Source organism: Suncus etruscus, chromosome 13 (genome assembly GCF_024139225.1).
Source record: "Suncus etruscus isolate mSunEtr1 chromosome 13, mSunEtr1.pri.cur, whole genome shotgun sequence".
In the NCBI taxonomy this organism is placed as follows: domain Eukaryota; kingdom Metazoa; phylum Chordata; class Mammalia; order Eulipotyphla; family Soricidae; genus Suncus; species Suncus etruscus.
Window position 1 is genome coordinate 62,229,915 of NC_064860.1, and position 21,079 is coordinate 62,250,993.

The 21,079-nt window shown below is 33.0% G+C and overlaps 1 non-coding gene across 1 annotated transcript; it reads right to left on the minus strand.

The window, feature by feature from the left end:
* Positions 1–15,959: 15,959 nt before the first annotated feature.
* Positions 15,960–16,117, minus strand: LOC126026970 (U1 spliceosomal RNA). The gene has a single exon (XR_007502150.1). It is a non-coding gene; the product is annotated as a U1 spliceosomal RNA (small nuclear RNA).
* Between the last annotated feature and the right edge of the window lie 4,962 nt (positions 16,118–21,079).

The following is a 21,079-nucleotide window of genomic DNA, read 5'->3' on the forward strand; positions in this document are numbered from 1 at the left end:
AAGTCTGAATACTTCTGAGTGTGGAAAAAACAAACAAACAAACAAACAAACAAACAAGACAAACTCAAAACAAACTATTTTATATTTAATAACAGAAAATACCAAGAAGATAAATGATAAAAATGACTACTAACTCTTTATAAGTGATACTGAGAAAGGCAAAAATTTTGAAACAAAATTCCAACTGTTTCTATTACTGGGAATGGAAAATTTACCTTTGTTCTTTGCTTGATATTTCTTAGTCTTGGAACAAACTTGAAGGACTCAGTAGTCTAAATTATTGTTATGTGGTGTAAATTCACCAAAGGTCCCTCTAAACTAGTTATTTTGCTCTTAGAGAAAATTACAGTTGATGTTGAGTCTTTATCAGGTTAATAGAAAACTTAAATGTAGTGGTGAAAGTTCTGTCTCTCATTTGCACTTCTATCAATTTGAAGTCAGTTACTTGTGTGTCTCTTTTGCTTTTTTCATTTTCATTCTTGTCTTTTAGTTAAAGAGAAGGAATATAATGTGTATTATATAAATACTAAATATTATTTTCATCATTATAAGTACAGACACAGAAACTGAAAAGAAAGCAATTTATTCCTCTCATAAAATTAAAACATCTAGTTTCCATTCTCAAAAAAATTAAAATACCTACGTTCCATTCATTTGGTATTCTACTCTATTTTGTAAATATTCTTTTCCTCTTGCTTTCTTGTTTATATTCAAACACCTAAATGCATTTTCATGTAGCTTTTGGAGATTGCCTCTGAGGATAGGGATTTGCAATCACTTTCAAAGATCACAGTATTCTGTTATAGAAAAGATTTGTATTACTACAAAAAGCAGCAGTCTGAACTAAAATATATATATATTCAAGTGTCACCTAAAATCTAAGCTCTTAAATAAGAATGAGGACATTTGGTTATACTCCTTGTGTTTCTTATGTTCTCACATATAGAAACTAATAGAATTTTTTTAGCCATAGCTAAACAAAACAGTACAATAAAACCAAACTACATAGTACTATAAAACTCCACTAATGCACCTTTCATTAACAAAATAAAACAACCTTCCCTTAAAAAGCTCAAGTCAAAGCTAGAGTCATTCTTTTATAATATAAATGTTAGGTACTTAAAAAATATAAGTACAGATGAAATATTTAATAATGTTAGAGGGCTTTTTCTGAAATTCCTAAGAAAATAAGGTTTTAATAAAAGCATAAAAAATAAAGTATAATAAAGTATGTAAGAGTTTATAATTATGACTTTTTCATTATTTGAAAACAAATGCTCCATCAACTTCAGTTCACATTAAAAATAAATGATACTATTTTACAATTCTCTGTAAGGGTTCTTTTCCCAGATATTCATGTTATTACTTTTTTATCTTTATCTTTCTTTGACTCCAGACAAATAGCTTCAAGATAAAATAGGATCTCCACTCTCTTGTAGGGCACATTCTAATTTTTACCTTGTTTAATTATTTTTTCGTCTTAATTCCAAATCTACCCATTTACTTGTTCCAATTGTCTCAACTTCCACTAAAACATAATTTTAGACAGGATGATTTTACTAGTTTTGTTGATTCTTTCCAGTGTCTATAGTGGATTCTGGCACATTGAAGGTGCACAATAAATATTTGTAGAGTGGAGGAACAAATAGGATTTGTTTGACTTTGATGCAAAAAAATTGACTAGGGAAAAGACATGAATTGATAAATGACTGATAGAACATTAACACCAGCAGGGAAAGAACCCCTTATTTTGTGTGTGCCTGATGTTCTTGAATCGATTTGTTGTTTTTTTTTTTTTTGCTGGGTTTGAAATGTAGGCATTCAGCCAGGAGGTTGCATGCTGACTAATGAGATAGAGATACAGATCTAGTCCAGCAATATTCATGCATTCTATATGCATTCATTTTTCTCTAGTGACATTTTAATATATTTTGGTGAAGATATACCCAAGATAATGAAGATATGTCGAGTGAACATTGAAAGTGATGAGTCTTTTTTTCCATTATCAAAGACAAATACAGGTGTGCATTATATGCAGAGCATTGAAAGTAGGGAAAGATGAGAGAATTCTAAGTAATGAAAAGAAATTAAAGTGCTCTAGTATTAAAAAAGAAGGCCAACTGAAAACATAAATCTCTAGATTCAGCAAGGATCTATACTGATGTGGAGTGAGTGGACCAATAACTTTCATGCTGTGAGTCATTTGGGGAGAAAAAGTCATTTCTATTGTCAAGAGTTCATAGTTTAGTGAAAATTTCATCCTCAGTCTGCTAGTATAGGCCACATTCTGTTCCCATATGTTTTCATGTAAGAAATGAATAAATTCCTGAGCTTATATGTGAGAGTCTAAGAAAATATCATTAACTTAAGATCTCAGAACATATTAACAGACCTTATGCTATATACTAGAAGTTTATATATCATGACATGAAGTAGTATAAATGTCATTTATTCCATGATTAGTTTAGACACTGTCCTTAGGATAAAGAAAGATATGAACTCACTGCAAAGTAGTTCTTAAAGTCAGATCACTGGGTTTTGATCATACATTTTTTGGGGGGTGCCACACAAATGTACTTCTGGCTTCACACTCAAAGGCCACTCTTGCAGAGGTTGGGGGGACTATAAATTGTGTCAGGGATTGAACTAAGGTTGGTTGCATTAAAGGCAAGAAACTTACTTATTACTATCTCCCTGCCACTCATAAATTATTTTTAGAAGACTCAGAGAAACAAATCAAGAAAGATACTGGTGTGGTAATGTTCAAGCAGGAACAAATTTCAATAAACCCAGAAGTATGTCAACAAGTTAGGAGAGAATAAACTTTATAAAGCATATTTTATCAAATGAATGGAAATTTTGCGAAGATAAGTAGATGTACTTTACTATGTTTAATTATCATAATATTTTTCTCCTAAAGAAACAGTTGCATATATTTTTAATTATAAACTAATTATCATTAAAACCAATCAAATGAGAACACATTAAATATCTGGTGTCACTATGTACATAATATTATTTTCTTTTTAAAAGTAAAATTAGCTGAATTAAAAGAAAATATACAAGTACAAAGAGAAACAGATATATACTAGCTCTCAATGAATTTCCAATCCTCTAACAATTGAATATGAAAAATAAATAAAACTAAAATTTGTTTTACTGAAATAACATCTATTAGTTTTGTTTAAATTATGCTCAAATTAGTGCTCAAAAGGTTATAGATACTAGCAGTAATTAGTTCTGTTAAGGGAAATGTTACTGTTATGTATTAAATTTCCCCAATTACACAAGTGTAGAACTAAAATAATGATCTATTTTATTAGATGTATGAGTTAATTTCTTCTTTGCTCTATAATATCAACAAAGTAATATTACACTGTCAATTTACCTGACCTAAAATGTAAATAAAACAAGGGCTTGTTTGACATATTTTCTAACTATTCTTTTCATGTACCATATGTAGATGCTTTGAAGCAAGAGGTCATTAGCTTGTTATCAAATATCTATAAATTCTATTGATTTCTCTACTTTAGGGAAATTACTTTTCTTATAATTAATAAGGAAATTAGATTTTCCTCCCAAAGGGAAGTCAGAAAATTTCATCTACTTTTATATACTGTATAATTGTCAATAAATGTTTGTACATTATTTTCCCTCTATTTTTGGAAACAGTACTGCAGAAATAAATTTAACTTACTGGCATATGGTTACAAATATTTCACATGGCAGAAACAAAGATATATTTTAATTTTCTACTAAATAACTAATTTAAGATATCTTTGTAAAGCATTGATCTGATCATATTATAAATATTAGAGTATTAAAAGCAAACAAAAAATCAAATTGATGTTAGCTTTTTAAATTAGAAGATTCTCCTGACTGCAACTTCCAGCAGAGAGGAGAATAGATCAACATTTATAAGAAATTTATGATTCAGAGTGAGTTTGGCCATCAACTTTTCAGTTTTAGTACTATGTCATTAACTGTTTTGGTAAATATAAGAGAATATTTGAAGTTTTCTAATTCATCTAATGCTAATGATGGTGACTTATACAAGTAGACACTTGGTATGTATAGATGCCTATTTAAATAAAATCATTTGGTTATAACAACAAACTATTTTTTTTTTGCACTATTATCTCCACTTCACCAGTGAGAAAAGGGAAATGGAAAACTATCTGTTTCTAGGGAAGTAGAATATCTAAACCTAGCCAACTCAAGGTAAGTCGGGCACTATTATCTACCAGAAGAGGGCACTCAGCAGCTGAGGTTTACCTTAGGAACATCTTAAGGGCAAATTTCACACAATGAGGCCAGATGCTCAGACACATAATTAATAATAAACCTTTAAATTACACTCACTCTATGTCAAGCACTTTATATATGCTTGTTAATCTATAACACCGCTGTTAGGTCTTCAAGTTTAGCATTGTAGGAATTGAGAAACAAAGAGATTACAGTTTACCTACATTAATTATAGTGACAGAGGTAGACTTTGAACTAAGGCCATCTGACTTTAGAGTTTATTCTCTTTGTCATGATGGGATGTTATCTCATGTTTTGGAAACAGAAGACATTAGTAATTTAAATTCAAGCTTAGATCATGGCAACCACAGCTAGGTGGAAAGATAAGAACGTAAATGAACCTCCTTTGAAATTCAAATTAATAAAAACAATAAACAATATAAAATGACAATAATGTATAAACAAAGGACAGTTTAATCTACACTTTCTCTATTATTCTGGTAATTATTAGTGGTTGAATTGTGATGACCACAAATTCATGTTAAAGTGCTAAACCCTCTCTCTTAGAATGTGAAGATATTTGGGAAAAATACATAAAGTCCTCAAAGAAAAGTCCTCAAAGCCACAAAGTCCTCAGAAAGAATCAATCATTTATCTACAACTAGGAAATGAACCTTGAGAATTCAGAATTCTCATGAATTCTCCAGAACTGTGATCTTTTGGTCTGTGATGTTTTTATTAACACCAGCAAATTAAAACAATACTTAGATACAAATTAATAATTTTTTAAAAAGGGTCATTTCCAAAAATATTACCAAAACGAAGAATCTTGAGGCATTATATAGTCCATGAAGTTCTAAATATCCAATCTTAAGAACACAAAGAATAGAGCACTTGAGAATTCAGAAGTATTTCCAAATCTCTCCTTTTTTATGTCACAGGTCATATCATTTTTCTTTTCTTTAATTCTCTTTCAGTTTTCATCACAAAGATAATTACTTCAAAATTTGTAGTGGTAATAGTAACAAATATTTGTTGCTTAGTTTATTTATCTACTTTTGATTTGGGGCCACAACTAATGATGCTCAAGACTTACTACTGGTAGGCTCCCAGGACTAATGGTGTGCTGGAGATTGAACGTTGACCAACCATGTGCAAGTAAGGATCCCATCAATTATGCTGTACTAAGTCAGCTGGTGATTAAAAATATTGGGATTTTTTTCCATCTTCTAAAACAATGAGTCAATTTCTCTTAACATCTCCTTATATAGCTAGATAAATATCTACCTATCAATGTATATGTTATTATGCATCCTGCTAATTCTGCTTCTCTGAACAGCCCTAAAATAATTAGTAAATATTAAGCTTGGTTAACTGAGAATTCTTCAGAATTTGACCAAAGTAAAACCAGCACACTGCAGGTTTTTCTGAGATTTCTTATATGAAAAAATAAAATAGTATTTAGAGTTTCTATGATGAGAAATTATTCCAGACCAGAAAGCTTTTGTTTCCATATAACCTAATCATCCCATACCTTTTTTTTTTTAAAAGTAATTTGGGGAAGAAGAGAAAAATACTTCTAACTGGGTCTCAGAGGGTCTAGAGGCCACTCCGTAATATTCCCAGCCATACAGGCCATTGGTTGAGATCCACAAAGGGTCCTGATTGAGGTACCACTTGGGGCCTGCAGTGCCTGAGACTACCAAGTACACTATTGTGTACTTCCAAGTGAAACTGGTCAATGGGCTGAATCAATGGGAGGCCAAGCTTGCTGTGCGGGCCACAGCATCCTGGCATTCCTTGTACCAGGACAGCTCTTGGGTTTTCGTGGGAGGACCCCTCTCAGTGCTGATTGAAGGTGATGTCCTCTGTCTCTCTGGAGAGATCAGACATATTCTCCTTGTGAGGGACAGGCGGACCGGCCAGTCTAAGGATTTTGTTTTCTCTGCTACGAAGACCAGAGGTGCACAGTTTCGACAGTGGACGACTTGAATGGGATAAAGATAAAGGGGGCAAACTATCCGGGTGGGTCACGTAGCCAACTACCTCGCATCTCGAGCATCTGAGGCCATGGAGGAAGCCACCATTAAGCATTGGGCCTGTGGGCCTCGGGGCCCACTGCCTCCGCCTCCACCATCTTCATGGAGACAGTCATTGTGGCATTTGTCAGAAGGGACCGAGGACGATGCACCCTCGCAACTGCATGGACAAGCAACACGGAAAAGACAGATTCTAGAGAAGAGGGTCACTAAGAGAGCCTCTCTAGTTCAAGATGGGGGACAGAAAGAGCCCCCTTTGACCCTGCCCTCTGGAAGTCAGATTTGAAAAGGAGAACATGCCAGGCTCCACTCAACGTGTCAAGGTGAAGTCACAGTATTCACTGGTGAAGAAGACTGGTGGTGGGTAGGGTGCCCTCAGCCCAGATACCAGACCAGGAGCTTTAGGCAATACCTTCATGCATCCTACAGATGGTTCTGGAAGGGTACCGAGGCTGGAGTTTACAAGTTCAAGCTACAGCCTTTAGTCAGATGCTAGAGAGAGGAAATATGAGATTGAAGATAGGGACAGACGTTGAGGCTCAAAAACATTTTAATTTACTTTTGGGTTTGGGACCAAACTGGATGCTGGAGGGTTGAATATATATATAAACACCCCATTACTCCTGCTCAATGGGTCACCTCCTTTAATCCATGTCCTGATTCTCTAGACAAATTGTTTTTGTTTTATGAAGGTTCAGGGTGACACCTAGATATTCAGGTCCCACTGTTGGCTTAGTGCTCAGGGGCTGCCTGTTGGGTCTAGGAATTTGAAGCTCCGAGGCTAAGTAATATGCTAAGCTAAGGGATCACCATACCCTTCATTTTCTCTCTTGGCCCTGAGCCACATATGAGTTGAAACACAGGTGTGGTGAGCCATAGCTTCTAATTCCAATGACCACAGGTCACAGTAATATTCTCAGATATCAGTCATCTTGAACTTAGTCTGAATTTAGAATGTGATCGGCTGGAGTTGATTAATATTACAATTTTCTTACATAAAACACATGAGGCAGAATACCTTATTTATTCTCAAATCAAAAACCTTTTTTTTTTTTTTGGTTTTTGGGCCACACCCTGTGACGCTCAGGGGTTACTCCTGGCTATGCGCTCAGAAGTTGCTCCTGGCTTCTTGGGGGACCATATGGGATGCCGGGGGATCGAACCGCGGTCCCTCCTAGGCTAGCGCAGGCAAGGCAGGCACCTTACCTCCAGCGCCACCGCCCGGCCCATCAAATCAAAAATCTTACAGTTGAAAATACACACTAAGATTTGGACCTTTTTGTAAGTGCCTTCATATTTAGATGCCCAATATTTTTAAAGTGGCATCTTAAAATGGTCAGTCCTATAATAGGCACTTCCCAATTTGTCCTGCTTATTTATCTGTTACCATTTTTCTGTTGAACAATATAAAAGCATAGAAGTACTGGACTAGATAATTTATAGTACTGAACTGTTTAGATTTCAGTAAGAGAATTTCAGCCAGCACAGGAGGAATTTATTGCTATTCGTTTTTTCCTAGCAAGCAGTAAAATGTAGCTGTCTGCTTCTATTTGATTATATATATTAGTGGTGATAGAAGTTGTTTGCTTATTTTTCACAATAGCTAATGATAAAGGGTTAATGATATTTTTATGGAAAGTAGCATCAATAGAGGTACATAACTAATCATGGTGGATTAATCGAGTTATCACTAACAGCACGATGTTGTTCTTTCTCTAAAATGAGGTATATACATATTTATGGATAGATGTATGATCCAAGAAAGCATAATGCTTTATTCTTTTTCATAAGAAGTTACTTTTTTATTTCCCTAGTTGGCTTGGGATATGTAAAATGATACAGCAAATTAGAAATACAGTGTTTCATGGATTCTTTTTAGTATTGAATGTTTGATTGATGAGTGCTTCATTCCCATGTACAGTTTCATATTCTGCAAATGAATGGAACTACATATGTGAACTTGCAAAGATTGCTACTTAGAATGGATATTTTAAGCTAATCCTTTAGAAATTGTACTTTTTTAAAAAAAGAAAAATTAGGGCCTGTGCCTTGTGGTGCTCAGGGCTTATTCTGGCCTCTGAGCTCAGGGATCATTCCGGGTGATGCCTAGGTAACCATAATGGGTGTCTGGAATCAAGCCCTAGTCTGCTGTGTGCAAGCTAAGCACCTTCTTGCTGTGCTATCTCTCTGGCCTAAAATTGTACATTTTAAATTAAAATATTTCTCAAATGGTTCTGAGAGATACAAAATTTTAAATTAAATTTTCTAAGTGGGCAAGAGAGATAATGTTATGGGTAAGGAGCTTGTCATGCACACAGCTGACCACAGTTTGATCCCTTGCACTTCATGTGGTTCACTGGGCTCACTAAGATGATCTGAGCACAAAGCCAGCATTAAGTCCTGAGTACAGTCATATATGACCTAGCATCCACAAAAACAACAACAACAACAACAACAAGAAAAACTATTTGGATCATAAAAAGCAAAGGTTTAGTTAGGCACTAGCCTCACAAAAGCCATCATGGCTCCACACCTGGCATAGCACTGCCAGGAGTGATCATGAGCACAGAGAGCCATAAATAAGATCTGAACATATTTGAGTATGGCCGTCAAATAAACAAAATCTTTTCAAACTTCCTCAAGATTCACATATCATTTATGATTTCAAGGAAAGTGACTTTCATTCTTTATATGATGTTATCTGTTTGATAAAATTTTTTCTCAAAAAAAATAAAAAGCTGCATTGACATTGGTATATAACAGGTTACTGGTACTTTAAGATATGAATATCGCAAGTCACTTATCATAAAACTTTACTGAATATGAAATCTTCTCATTATAAATTTTCATAAAAATAACTAAAATACAAAAAATGCTATGATTATTATCATTGTTGTTTTGTGATACAGGGAATTGAACAAACTATTTACACATGCAAGGAATGCACTGTGGTTGAGTTCTATTCTCATTCTCAAATTACAACTTTTTATTAATTTGTCTGCCAAAAAAATGTATTTTTTACTTCATTGCACTTTAGTTGTTCATTTATTCTTGAACTAAAATTTAATATTAAACTAAATACTATGTGCATAATATAGTTAGAGATAGTCAAATAAATGGACACGATTCCTGGACAGAGGAAGTTATAATATATTGAGGTATATATGTCAACATTTCAATTAAAGACCTGTGAAGTGTAGGCTAGAATTGTAAAAGGAATATAAGACAGTCAGTGGGTCATATGAAGTGAAAAAAGTCATTTCAAAAATATTCCATTATGTATAGAAGATTCTAAAATTTTCTAGGGGAAGTACAAGTAATGCAGCAAATTCAGTATAAATGGGAACACAGGGCATATAGTAAAAAGAGTTGCAGGAAAGTTCTTGCATTGTACACAGTCTTACTTTGAAGGAGTCAACTATTGCATAAAGAAAGATGTAATGATAAATATATTTATGAAAGAGAATATGATAGAAAGATGTAGGATGAAGTAAACTGATTAGGAACTGGAAGTAGATAATATTAGGGAGGGATTATAGTAATTTGTTGAGAGATAATGAGAATTAAAATAAGTTGATGCAGGAGATAGAGTAGAACTTCAAATTTCAATAGATGTTTAAGAGATAATTTTAGGAGTAAAGAAATAAAGGTTGATAACCAGAGGGTTGAGTTTATTTTTGTTGTTGTTCAACCAAAATATTTGGTTAATTGTAGCTTAGAAATGAATAGTAAGGGAATTATTGCTGACCAAAATGTGGACACAAGAAAGGTAAGGAAGAAAAACAGATACCAATTAGATATGAAAAAATATAACTTCAAATTTCGTTTCTTTCATGCAGTACTATAAACTTTTCAATAATTATATGCCTATATGTTCTACAAAGTGTATACAGTGTAATTTAGTACATAAACATGCATTTTCCCCTAAAACGACAGGTTTGTGAATATGGTTTTATTGGTGCTGTTATTTTCATGGGATAAAGTCTCATAAACTAGATCAAAAAATAGTAGTCAAAAATGTCAAAAAAATCAAACAATGGTCAAAGAGTAGGAATGTTTTTGGTATATGCATAAAATGTATTCATCTGGTAAATTGATTTAGTCATACAATTTGATATGTGAAATAAAGTGGCAAAATTCTGAATGCAAGCACAGTTTGATTATATGTGAGGCTTAATATATTACATGGATATGTTATTTGGCTTGAGACTAGTCTGTTCAAATATTATCTATTTAAATAACTATTGTAGAGTTAGGGGCCTAAAGTTAATAGAAGTTACTTTTCAGCTTCATAAATAATACTTTGTCTTGAGTGCTAATTTCTTTTTCAAATTGTAAGCAAACTTTTTTTATCAAATATTAGGAATCCTAAATTTTATTGTTAATTCTATAAGATCAGTGAAATTGGCAGTAACCTTTGAAATATCATCTGTGGAATGCTTGGTAAAGCTGGATACTCCTTGTAGAGAATTTTCTAGTTGGAAAAACAAGCAGGCTATATTTTGATACTTTGTGTTTATTTGGAAAAGTCATTTATGTCTTAAATATGACATTAAATAGTCTTAGATTCCAAAATAAAATATAATATAACTTAAATATAGATACCTGTTATCAAAGTTGATTGCTTTAGAGTAATACATACTTTATGCATGCACCCTTTATGTGAAATTCAGCAATTTATACTAAAATAAATTAAATTGTCTTGGCAGGTCTAACATTGATTTTACTCTTTTTTTCCCAACAGTGTTTTTTTCTTTTTATTTGTACAACGGAAGAAAATATTATATCCTTTTGACTTGTGTATCTGAATATGGTTCCACAGGGAAGACTTGATATGGCTGAAGCTATTGCTTTTTAGAGACCTTTTATTTTGAGCAGCTGCCTTAATGGCCTTCATCACAAGAAATATTTCTCTGCAATAGGAAGAGAGAAAGAAGTAACTGAGCAATAGTTTTTGATTAAAACTTAAAATTGCAAAACCACAACCAGAGATGGATGTTCTCATAGCTGTATTTATTCTGTAAGTGACAAATACACAATTTTATTCTTCTAGTTTAAAAGTACACTTATATTCCTAGGGATTTTGTCTTACTCACATGGCAAAACTTTAAAGTCATAGGATATTGCATGCTGGTATAATAATTTGAACCCTCATTCTAAAATATTTCAGAAAATGCTTACTACAAAACAGATTACAGGGAAAACATTCCTATGGACAATATGGTGCTTCCTTTATTCTCACACTCCCATATGAAAACAAAGAATCTCATTTCATCAGTAATATAAGGGATAAATGATGCTTGTTTATATAATTGTATTTAATTAGAAGATTAGGTCAGAATCCACTACAGTTGTATTTCTGAGATGTTGCAAGACCGTATTTTAACGTATAATTTTCAACTCAACTGAGATAATTTCGGGGGGCCACACAGATGAAATTTAGGAATTAATCCAGATGGTACTTGGGGGACCATTTGGGATGCTGGTGATCTAACCTGGGTTGTCTGTGTTCAAGGCAAGCTCTCCACCAGCTGTACTATCTCTCCAGCCCCCATTTAAGGCGACTGGGATGTAGCTGATGATGGTGTGAACACCTTTCAACCATTGGTTAATGTCTTTGAGTTTACACATTCATGGATTCTGTACATGTATTAATAAGTAGCATACTAAAATGTTGTGTAGCATTTAAAGCTTTGTTTACATAATTGCAGTAGGTATGATTAATATAACATATGTTAATGCTTGTTTTACCTGTAATGACTGATTGGCTTAATTTACTAGTTGCTTTGATATGTTCAAGAACTGATCTAATTTAGCTTTCTTTTCATTTAAGGATCTAAGATAAAATACACTTTGATTTGTTGAGAGGAAGAAATTCTCTATTAAGTAAAAACACCTTAGTCTTATAAATAACAGCTTAAATGGAACTGCAGTATATTTTTTGATGCTTTGCCTCATTTGATTCTTTTGTACTTTGACTGAAAACCAGTCTTTGACCATAAATATCTAGAAAATAAAAGTATATTGAGCTTAGGAGTTTGGTCTTCTCAACGAATGAATGCTTTATATTTTCCCTTATAAATATATGTTTGAGATGACTAGCATTAAGAGATGTAAGAATGGAAACTGCTAACACAGGGACACATTCATACTGTAATTCTGAATAGATCTCAGTAATGCCTATCAAAAGGACTAAGCAGAAAATGGTCTTTGTTTTGTAGCTTAGTTACTCCAACGAAATGGATTTAGAAAAATGGATTCCCCAGATGCTTTGGGGAATAAGTCAAGCCAAGATGGCTAGTAGGAAAAAAAAAGAGTAACATTGTAACCTGTATTGTGCAAACTGAATATTTTGATAGTGTATTTATTTATTTTAGGGGGATCCACACCCAGTAGTGCTCAGGCTTATTTCTGACCCTGCACTCAGAGATCACTCCTGGTGAACTCAGAGGACCATATGGAAGCCAGGGATTGAATCCAGGTCAACTCTGAGCAAGGCAAATGTACTATCTTCTGTACTATCATTATGGCCCTTATTTTGGTAATGTTTTAAAAAATGAGAACACATGCCAGACTTGTACAGGAGTTGTAGAACAAAGAATATATGTGGAATTAAAGAAATTAAGTGGTTACTTCTTTTTTGTTGTTGTTTTTGTTTGTTTATTTTGTATTTGTGGGCCATACCTGGTGACACTCAGGGGCTACTACTCCTGGCTATGTGATCCTGGCTTGGGGGACCACATGGGACACCGGAGGATTGAACCATGGTCTGTCCTAGGCTAGCGCCAGCAAGCTCTGTGCCACCGCTCAGGTCTCATGTGGTTACTTCTTAGTATTAGTATCCTAGTTTATTTGATTTAATATGTAAAACATAATTTTTTGAGTACATAGTTCATTGTGTGAATATCCAGATTTATTTCCTAATTCTCCAAATAAGTAAATGTTGTATACTGAATGTTTTCAGGGAATGTAAATGTTTTTGTCCTTAGCACATTTTAAGAAGCTATTAGCAGTAAACAGCCTGGCAATTTTGTGAGTGTCAATATATATCTTCTGTTAAAATGCAGAAATTTATTGTGTAAAAGGCTCTCATACTTTTATTATAGTTTTCTTTCCACAGTGTATTTGAAATATCTCTGATATATTACTTCAACTTATTGTTGGATTTCTGTCAAACAAGATTTTTTGTATTTGTGTTACTACTGATTGAGGAAAAAGACTACTACTAATATTAAAATAGATTTCAAAGGTTGAAGACATTATCTTTTACTAGTTTTATTTATGACAGAGTCCTTATAAAATAGTATTTCCAAAATGATAATAGCTCTTTTGGGAATAGAGTTAGGTACATTTAGTAACAAGCCAAATGATTCCTCACATAAACAAAGAAAAATAGTATTGTCTGGATCAGTGGTCCTCAAACTATGGCCTGAGGGCCACATATTGTATTTGTATTTGTTTTGTTTCTTCATTGCAAAATAAGATATATGCAGTGTGCATAAGAATTCATTCATAAGTTTTGTTTTTACTATAGTCAGACCCTCCAATGGTCTGAGGGACAGTGAACTGGCCCCCTGTTTAAAAAGTTTGAGGACCCCTGGTGAATTAAGCTCTTTAAAATATCATTACCGGACCTGAGTGGCCTGAGTGATAGCATTGTGAGTAGTTGGTTTGCTTTGCAAATAGCCCACATGGTTTTGATCCCCAGCATTCCATTTGATTCCGAGTCTTCCAGGAGTGATTTTTGAGCACAGAGTCAGGAGTAACCCCTGAGCATCACTGGGTATGGCAAAAAGAAAAAAAAAAGAAAAGAAGAGAAGAAAAAAGAAAAGAAAAAATAAAATAAAATAGCAATACAACTACTACACATTATTTTGAGCAAAAAGGGCTTTCCTATTTTTATTCTTACTAATCTAGCCATATACATTCATAATACAAAGGAATGTTCTTCCCTTTTCTACTAATTATGATTGGAAGTAATCAAAAATTTTTTTCTGACTTCTGTCCTAATGGTTTAATATGAAGAGCATGATGCATGGCTTTTCAATATCTTTTACTGCTTTATTTTATTACTTGGCTATTTTAAGGTCAAAGATTTTCATTTCCAAAATACATAATAGAAATAATAAAGTGGTAGAATTTGGACTTTCAGAGTATGGACATTTTTCTTAAAACTGTCAGTGTGATTTACAAATGATTAAAAAGGCAGTAATATTTGAACTTATATAGCATACCTTTACCTTACGATGTCAGATATATGATTTTAACATTACTTTTTAAATATATTACTAATGATTTTTTTCTTAAGGATAGATAAAGTGAAGTAAGATCTTGTTGGCCCCAAAATCATTAATATAAGAAACACTAGAGGTTCATGGCTTAATTTGATTTCATTTACCTGAAGTCTATATTTCTTTTATGTTACTCAAGGTCATGTCTATATAATCCATAGTAGAAGTAATGGTGAGACTTTTCTCATTTAAATTAAAACATTATTTTCATATTAAGTTAACTGGAAAATTGACTAAGTTGTTTCTCTCACAACAATGAGAAAATTGCTTCAGTTTTCCATTTAGCTAAGGATCTTTTTCATACTGTCCTTTTCTATTGAATTTTTCATCAAATAAGGATTCCAAATTCTTTGTAAAAATCTGAAACAGTTATCCTCATAGTGGAAGATAATAATCCTCATAGTGGAAGATCTTACAAGAAATCCTGTCATTCATTTAGAAAAAAATGCCTTTAAATATAAAATATAAATTTTTATAAAATAAGTTAAAATAGCTGTCCTGTTCTTAAAGTGCTCTCAAATAGTGTCTTATAAAAACATATAACATATATCTGTGATTTTTTTATCTGTGAATATTGCTCAAAAAATAATTTCTTCAAAATTGTAGCATCATAAATAATTAGTGCAGCAGTGATTCTGTTGAGGGTTGTTAAGTGAAAAGTCATGAGATGAAGTGCTCATACCTGTTTGCAGAACTGTTTATTCCCAAAGAACATTTGGTATTTCTAGATAATGTAGTAGAAGTGGTGCTGGAAGCTGTTATGATTTTGGCTAAATCATGCTGCCTAGTGATAATTTTTTAGGAATTGATGATAGTATATCCTATACATACTTTCTATGGTCTCTAACATTTAATTTTATGTATATATAAACCATAGGTAATTGTTGCTTGTTATTGTGTTCCACCTCTTGTCAAATCTCTTTGGAAGAAAAACCAACTATACTAGGAATCAATAAAATAGTTTCTTTATAGTTATGTGACTTTTTTGAATGAAGTAGCTTATCAGTTTATCACAGTAGAATCCTTACCTAGTAGGAGGATTAAGGACACATTAAATTATTTTTGTGTTCAAAATTTGTCATCAGAACACTTTGAGTTGGCCATTTTAAAAAAACATGCTCAGAGTATTTTAAAAATGCCATTCAGGCTTTTGATTTTATTTTGGACAATTTTTAAATCAATCTATCAGTTACAAATAAGCTAAATATAGCGTCAGTAAATCTGAGAATGTCTCTTTGCTTATAGATAATTTCTTTGTAAAGCAAATACCAAATTCTAAGATAATGAAAGCCATAACACTCTAGTGTTCGTTAGACAGCAGCAAAATGAGTAACATAACTAAGAAGAGTGTTTTAAAACATGTTCTTTATTTTTTTCTTTTTTTCAGGGGAGAGCGCGAACACAGTCCCCCACTACCATAAATTATGCAGTCGAGTTTCCCACATTTGGGGAAGTTGCAGAGGTCAGCACACCCGGAGTGCAATGGGTGAGCCTGGGGAAATCACCTTTGTGATCATGGTATCGCCCATGCCAGGTAAGTATAAACGTGATCATTTTTACAATTTTCACAACAATATTATTGTCTCTGTTTACCATGGCAAGCTACGTGTATTCATATTTTGTTTAATAGGTTTTCATTACCTTTAATTGGTATTCATAATAATTGCCATATTGAGAAGCACCATTATCTTTTGAAATTTTTAAAATTTAAATAGTAATAAATATAGTAGTTTTAGTATTTATTTATTTATTTATTTGGATTTTGGGTCACACCCAGCAGCGCTCAGAGGTTACTTCTGGCTCTACCCTCAGAAACCACTCCTGGCAGGTTTGGGGGACCATATGGGATGCAGACATTCGAACCTCCATCCTTCTGAATGCAAGGCAAATGCCCTACCTCCACGCTATCTTTCTGGCCCCCGTGGTTCCTTTTCTAAAGAGAAACAGATATTATGAGTTTTAATTTAACCTAGATTGATGATGATGATGAAGAAGAAGAAGAAGAAGACGAAGAAGAAGAAGAAGAAGAAGAAGAAGACGAAGACGAAGAAGAAGAAGAAGAAGAAGAAGAAGAAGAAGAAGAAGAAGAAGAAGAAGAAGAAGAAGAAGAAGAAGAAGAAGAAGAAGAAGAAGAAGAAGAAGAAGAAGAAGAAGAAGATAGGGGAGAAGCAAAGAAGAAGTAGAGAGGAGATAGAGAGAGGGAGAGAGAGAGAATGGTAATTTGAAAAAATGTATTCGATGAGTAGAACCTGTAACATAAGTCTGTTGTGCGCTGTTGACTGTTTCAGTGGTCTGAATGATCATATTAGAAAGCAGTAGTTTCATTTGTGGAGTTGCTCAAAATAAGATTTTTCCAAAAAAAGGATTATACACATTGTAAATTCTGCTTTTATTTTAGCCCATTTATTAAAAACAAAACCTATTAGAATGTACAACCTTATTGTACATTTCAGAGGAAAAAGAGTTTTAAATCAATAATTTCTGTGATACCATCATTACTTGAAATAATAAAATTTATGTTAAGGAATTTTGTTTGAGTAGAATTCAACAAATGTCAAAGGAAAAAAATGATATCTTGATAACTCAAGCAAACGGCGATGAATTTTGACCTGCTTGTGATGAACTTGTTTACAGTAATGATTAAATTGATTTTCTTTTGTTGTTTTGGGTTTTTGATTATCTTTGGAAAATCAATTTTTGCTTTATTGACCAGATTGTCATATAATTTATTTGATTCTTTTTGCTTAAATATAAAGGATTACTTACCTACCAGGGATGCTTTTTTGATAAATATAATCTATGCAGAAGTTAAATCATTTAGTTGAAGAAACCACTGATACTGAGTAATGTAACTATGTTAGTATTTAACCAGATTAATAATTTATATATTTATTGAGTTATATAGAAGACATATACTTATTTTCTTTTAAATATTTTCTTATAACTTAGTAAACTAGATAGTATGCTATCGCAGGTCAGGAGTCTAATAGTTTTGGCATATAATCTGGGACAGAAAAAATTTAAGCATGACTTTGAAAAAGAAATCTAATGAATATATTTATATGTGGGGAACAAAAGAGATAGTTTCATTTTGTATAGAGGATAAATTTGAGTGTTTAATAAGAAGAGTTAGAGGAAATCATTCAGATCTCTTGCTGATCAGAGATGATTCATTGATGGTATACATTTTTGAAGAGGAAGTAAAATTTGGAAATGACTGTTGGTAGGCCTCTTTTGAGGTAGAAAATAAATTCTAGGAGTTGATTTTAGCATCAGAAAGTGAAGATCAGATGTGGGATATAGTAATTAGATGCAATGCAAAATACAGACCAGGTAATAAAATAAATAGACTATAGAGCTAAAAATAATTTTCCTTTCTTAGTTCTCTAAAAGGAAATGGTCTTTTAATATAGTCAGGGTGCTATGTGACACTCTTCAATCTTGGGAAAACTATAAGGAATGTGTTAGGTTTAAATTACAGTTTAAATTAAAGTCATCCTGTAACAAATTACTCATTAAGTGTATTCTTGAACCCTTTCTTAACCTGTGACTGAAGTACCTGGAAAATACTCATTAAAATTTCATTTGTATTGGGTGATAGGCTGATCATGCCCTAGAACGTTTTCTAAATGCTGCTGAGAGATGTACTTTGACTAGTAAATTAATGGTTTCTGGTGATCTTAATGCTAACATAACATTTGGAGGCATTGCTCATCAGGGGTGCAATATTGTGTTTCTCAAGATACATGAGACAAAGGCACTTAATGAGTTTTGGCTGTGCTGCACATATTGTGCACAACTCTCTTCAAACTGTTACAGGCTTCCTGCCAAGAGATGTAGGAGAAATTGCCTAAAAGATTAGTAGAAGAAATGGTCTCACCCCCCCTGTTGTGTACCCTTGTGATTAGTTTGTCAACAGTTGGAAGTTCGAATTTTGAAATACACAGTAAACAGAGAGTGTTGTTGGTTCATAGGAAGGCTGGGCTCCTAACTATGATTTATGGAGAGGAAAATAGTTCCTTCAGGCCAGCATTTCCCTCGTTGTAATAAGTAATGGTTTTAATAGGTAATGTCTACTTCTAATATTCATTGTTAGTCCTCATTCACATTTTAATATTTCTGATATAGTCCATTATATTTCTAGAAAATTAATAGCTAAATATCATAGCAAGTTTAATATTCTTTTTTGTATAATAGTAAAATTTTGAAGTTATTCATAGCTTCATTAAATTTTAAACATAAACATATGACAATTAAATTTGTTGCCCATTAATAGCCTGCAAATGTAAAGTGGCAAAGACTATTTTTCTACATGGTCTACTACTGCTTAGAGGACCTGTATGATCGATGTTATTATGAAATGGTAGAATCATTGTGTAGTGGGAAAATAAATATCTATTAAATTTTAGAAACACAACTGGAATAGTTTTTAAATGTTTCTATAGTTTATTTAGTTATTATTTTTGCCAATTATTTCTACCTTATTAGCCCTTATATGTTTACATAGAAACAACAGCTTAACTTTCGGTAAAAATTTCATGGAACCTATTAGTAAACATGCAATAAATAGTTGCTATGTACCAAGAATTGATCAAAATGCTTTACATACACTAACTGTTATAGTAAATCACAATATTTATAAAAAGCAATTCCTATTAGTAGCAACATTTTATGGAAGAGAAAAGTAAGACACATTAAAAAACTCATCATGCTCAAATGGAAAGTGAAGGAAGGAGTCTTTCCAAGTACTTATATTCAGTTCTGTTGAGAATCAGGTACAGCAAATTTCTTCAAATTATCTGGAAATAGGTGTGATATAGAATATTATGAAATGTCTTTAAATTGGAGAATATTTTAGTGCATATGATCTACTTTGAAATATATTATTACTGCACTAAGATTTGAGTATTTGCATTCAATACTATTTTCTTTACCCATTTAAATGCTTTTAAAGTATATAGTTCAGTGGAGTCAGACACATTTATTTAGTTCTGTATCACAACTATCAATTAATTAAATTGTTTATCATTCCAAAATGAAACCCATATCCATTAAACAATTCCCTTTCATTCTTTCCACTAGTGTCTAGAAAGCACACGTCTATTTTCTGTCTGAATTTTTAAGACTAGTATATAAATAGTTTTCATTTTAAGCATGGTATATTTAGGGGCCAGAGATAAAGTGCAGTGGTTATGGTGCATACTTTGCATGTGGCTAGCCATGATTTAATTCTTTCACCACATAGTTTCTTGAGCATTACTGGATACAGCTTTTGAGGCCCCAAGCACACTCAGGGTGTCCTAGTGTGTGTAGACAAGAACACTGCTTCCTCAGACCTGGCATTAAACTGCCAGCTTATGTGTTTAAAACTTTTAGGATGGGCCCCCAGAATATCTTCAGTATTGCTTGAGAAGTCCAAAACAAAAGCAAGGTATAATTAACTTTCCAATTTATTTTTGTTTTGTTTGCTTGTTTCTGGTCATACCCAGCAAGTGCAGAGGGACTACTCCTGGCTCTGCACTTTGGATTTCTTCTATCGAAGCCCCAGCAACCAAAAGGGTTGCTGGGGATTGAACCTGAGTCATCATATACAAGGCAAACACTCTTCTAACTCTTTCCACTCTTTCTCCAGCTCCTATCTTTAAAATTCTCATTTAGTGCAGTTAAATGTTCTTCTCATTCTCTGGATTACCTCAAATTTCAGATTAATGAAGTCAAATTAGTGAAGCATAACTAAGAATTTTAAAATAATGCCATCTTCACAAAACTGCTGATAACTCATTAGGTTTGATATAATCACTGATAAAAAAATTTAAGTAAAAATTTTGGATAGGAAATTTCAAGAGGAATGTACGATACTTTAAATATAGAATTAACATCTATAGAACATTCCCAGAAATAATGGTCCTTAGTGAAGAAATTATAATAAAAGAATTAGCCTCATATGGCATAATCTCTCTTCGGAACATAATCTTTGTTCAGCTACAAAGGACACTTGAACGGTAGAGTTCTTTTCAAATGTTTGTCATTTGAATTATCTGCTATTTTGTTATTATAGGTAATGGGGTGACAGAGGGATCATTGATTAGAAGGAAGTTAAAAGAAACTAATAGGAGGGGGACAGAGAGATAGCATGGAGGTAAGGCATTTGCCTTTCATGCAGAAGGTCGGTGGTTAGAATCCGGGCATCCCATATCTGTTCCCTTGAGCCTGCCAGGAGTGATTTCTGAGTGTAGAGCCAAAAGTAACCACTGAAAGCTGCTGTGTGTGACTCAAAAACCAAACAAAAAAAAGAAATTAATAGGAATGAATAGATCATTGGTTTGTATCATGTTTCCACTGTGTATTGTGTGTTTGTGTTTTGGTGAAGTTTGGAGTGCTTAAGGGATAGTTTTGTTAATGAGAAATGTTGAACTATTTGTTGCTACTGTATATCCTACTTTTCAAAAATCAGACTAGGCTTTTTTGGGGGTCTCCATCATTATAGAGGCTCATGTGAATATC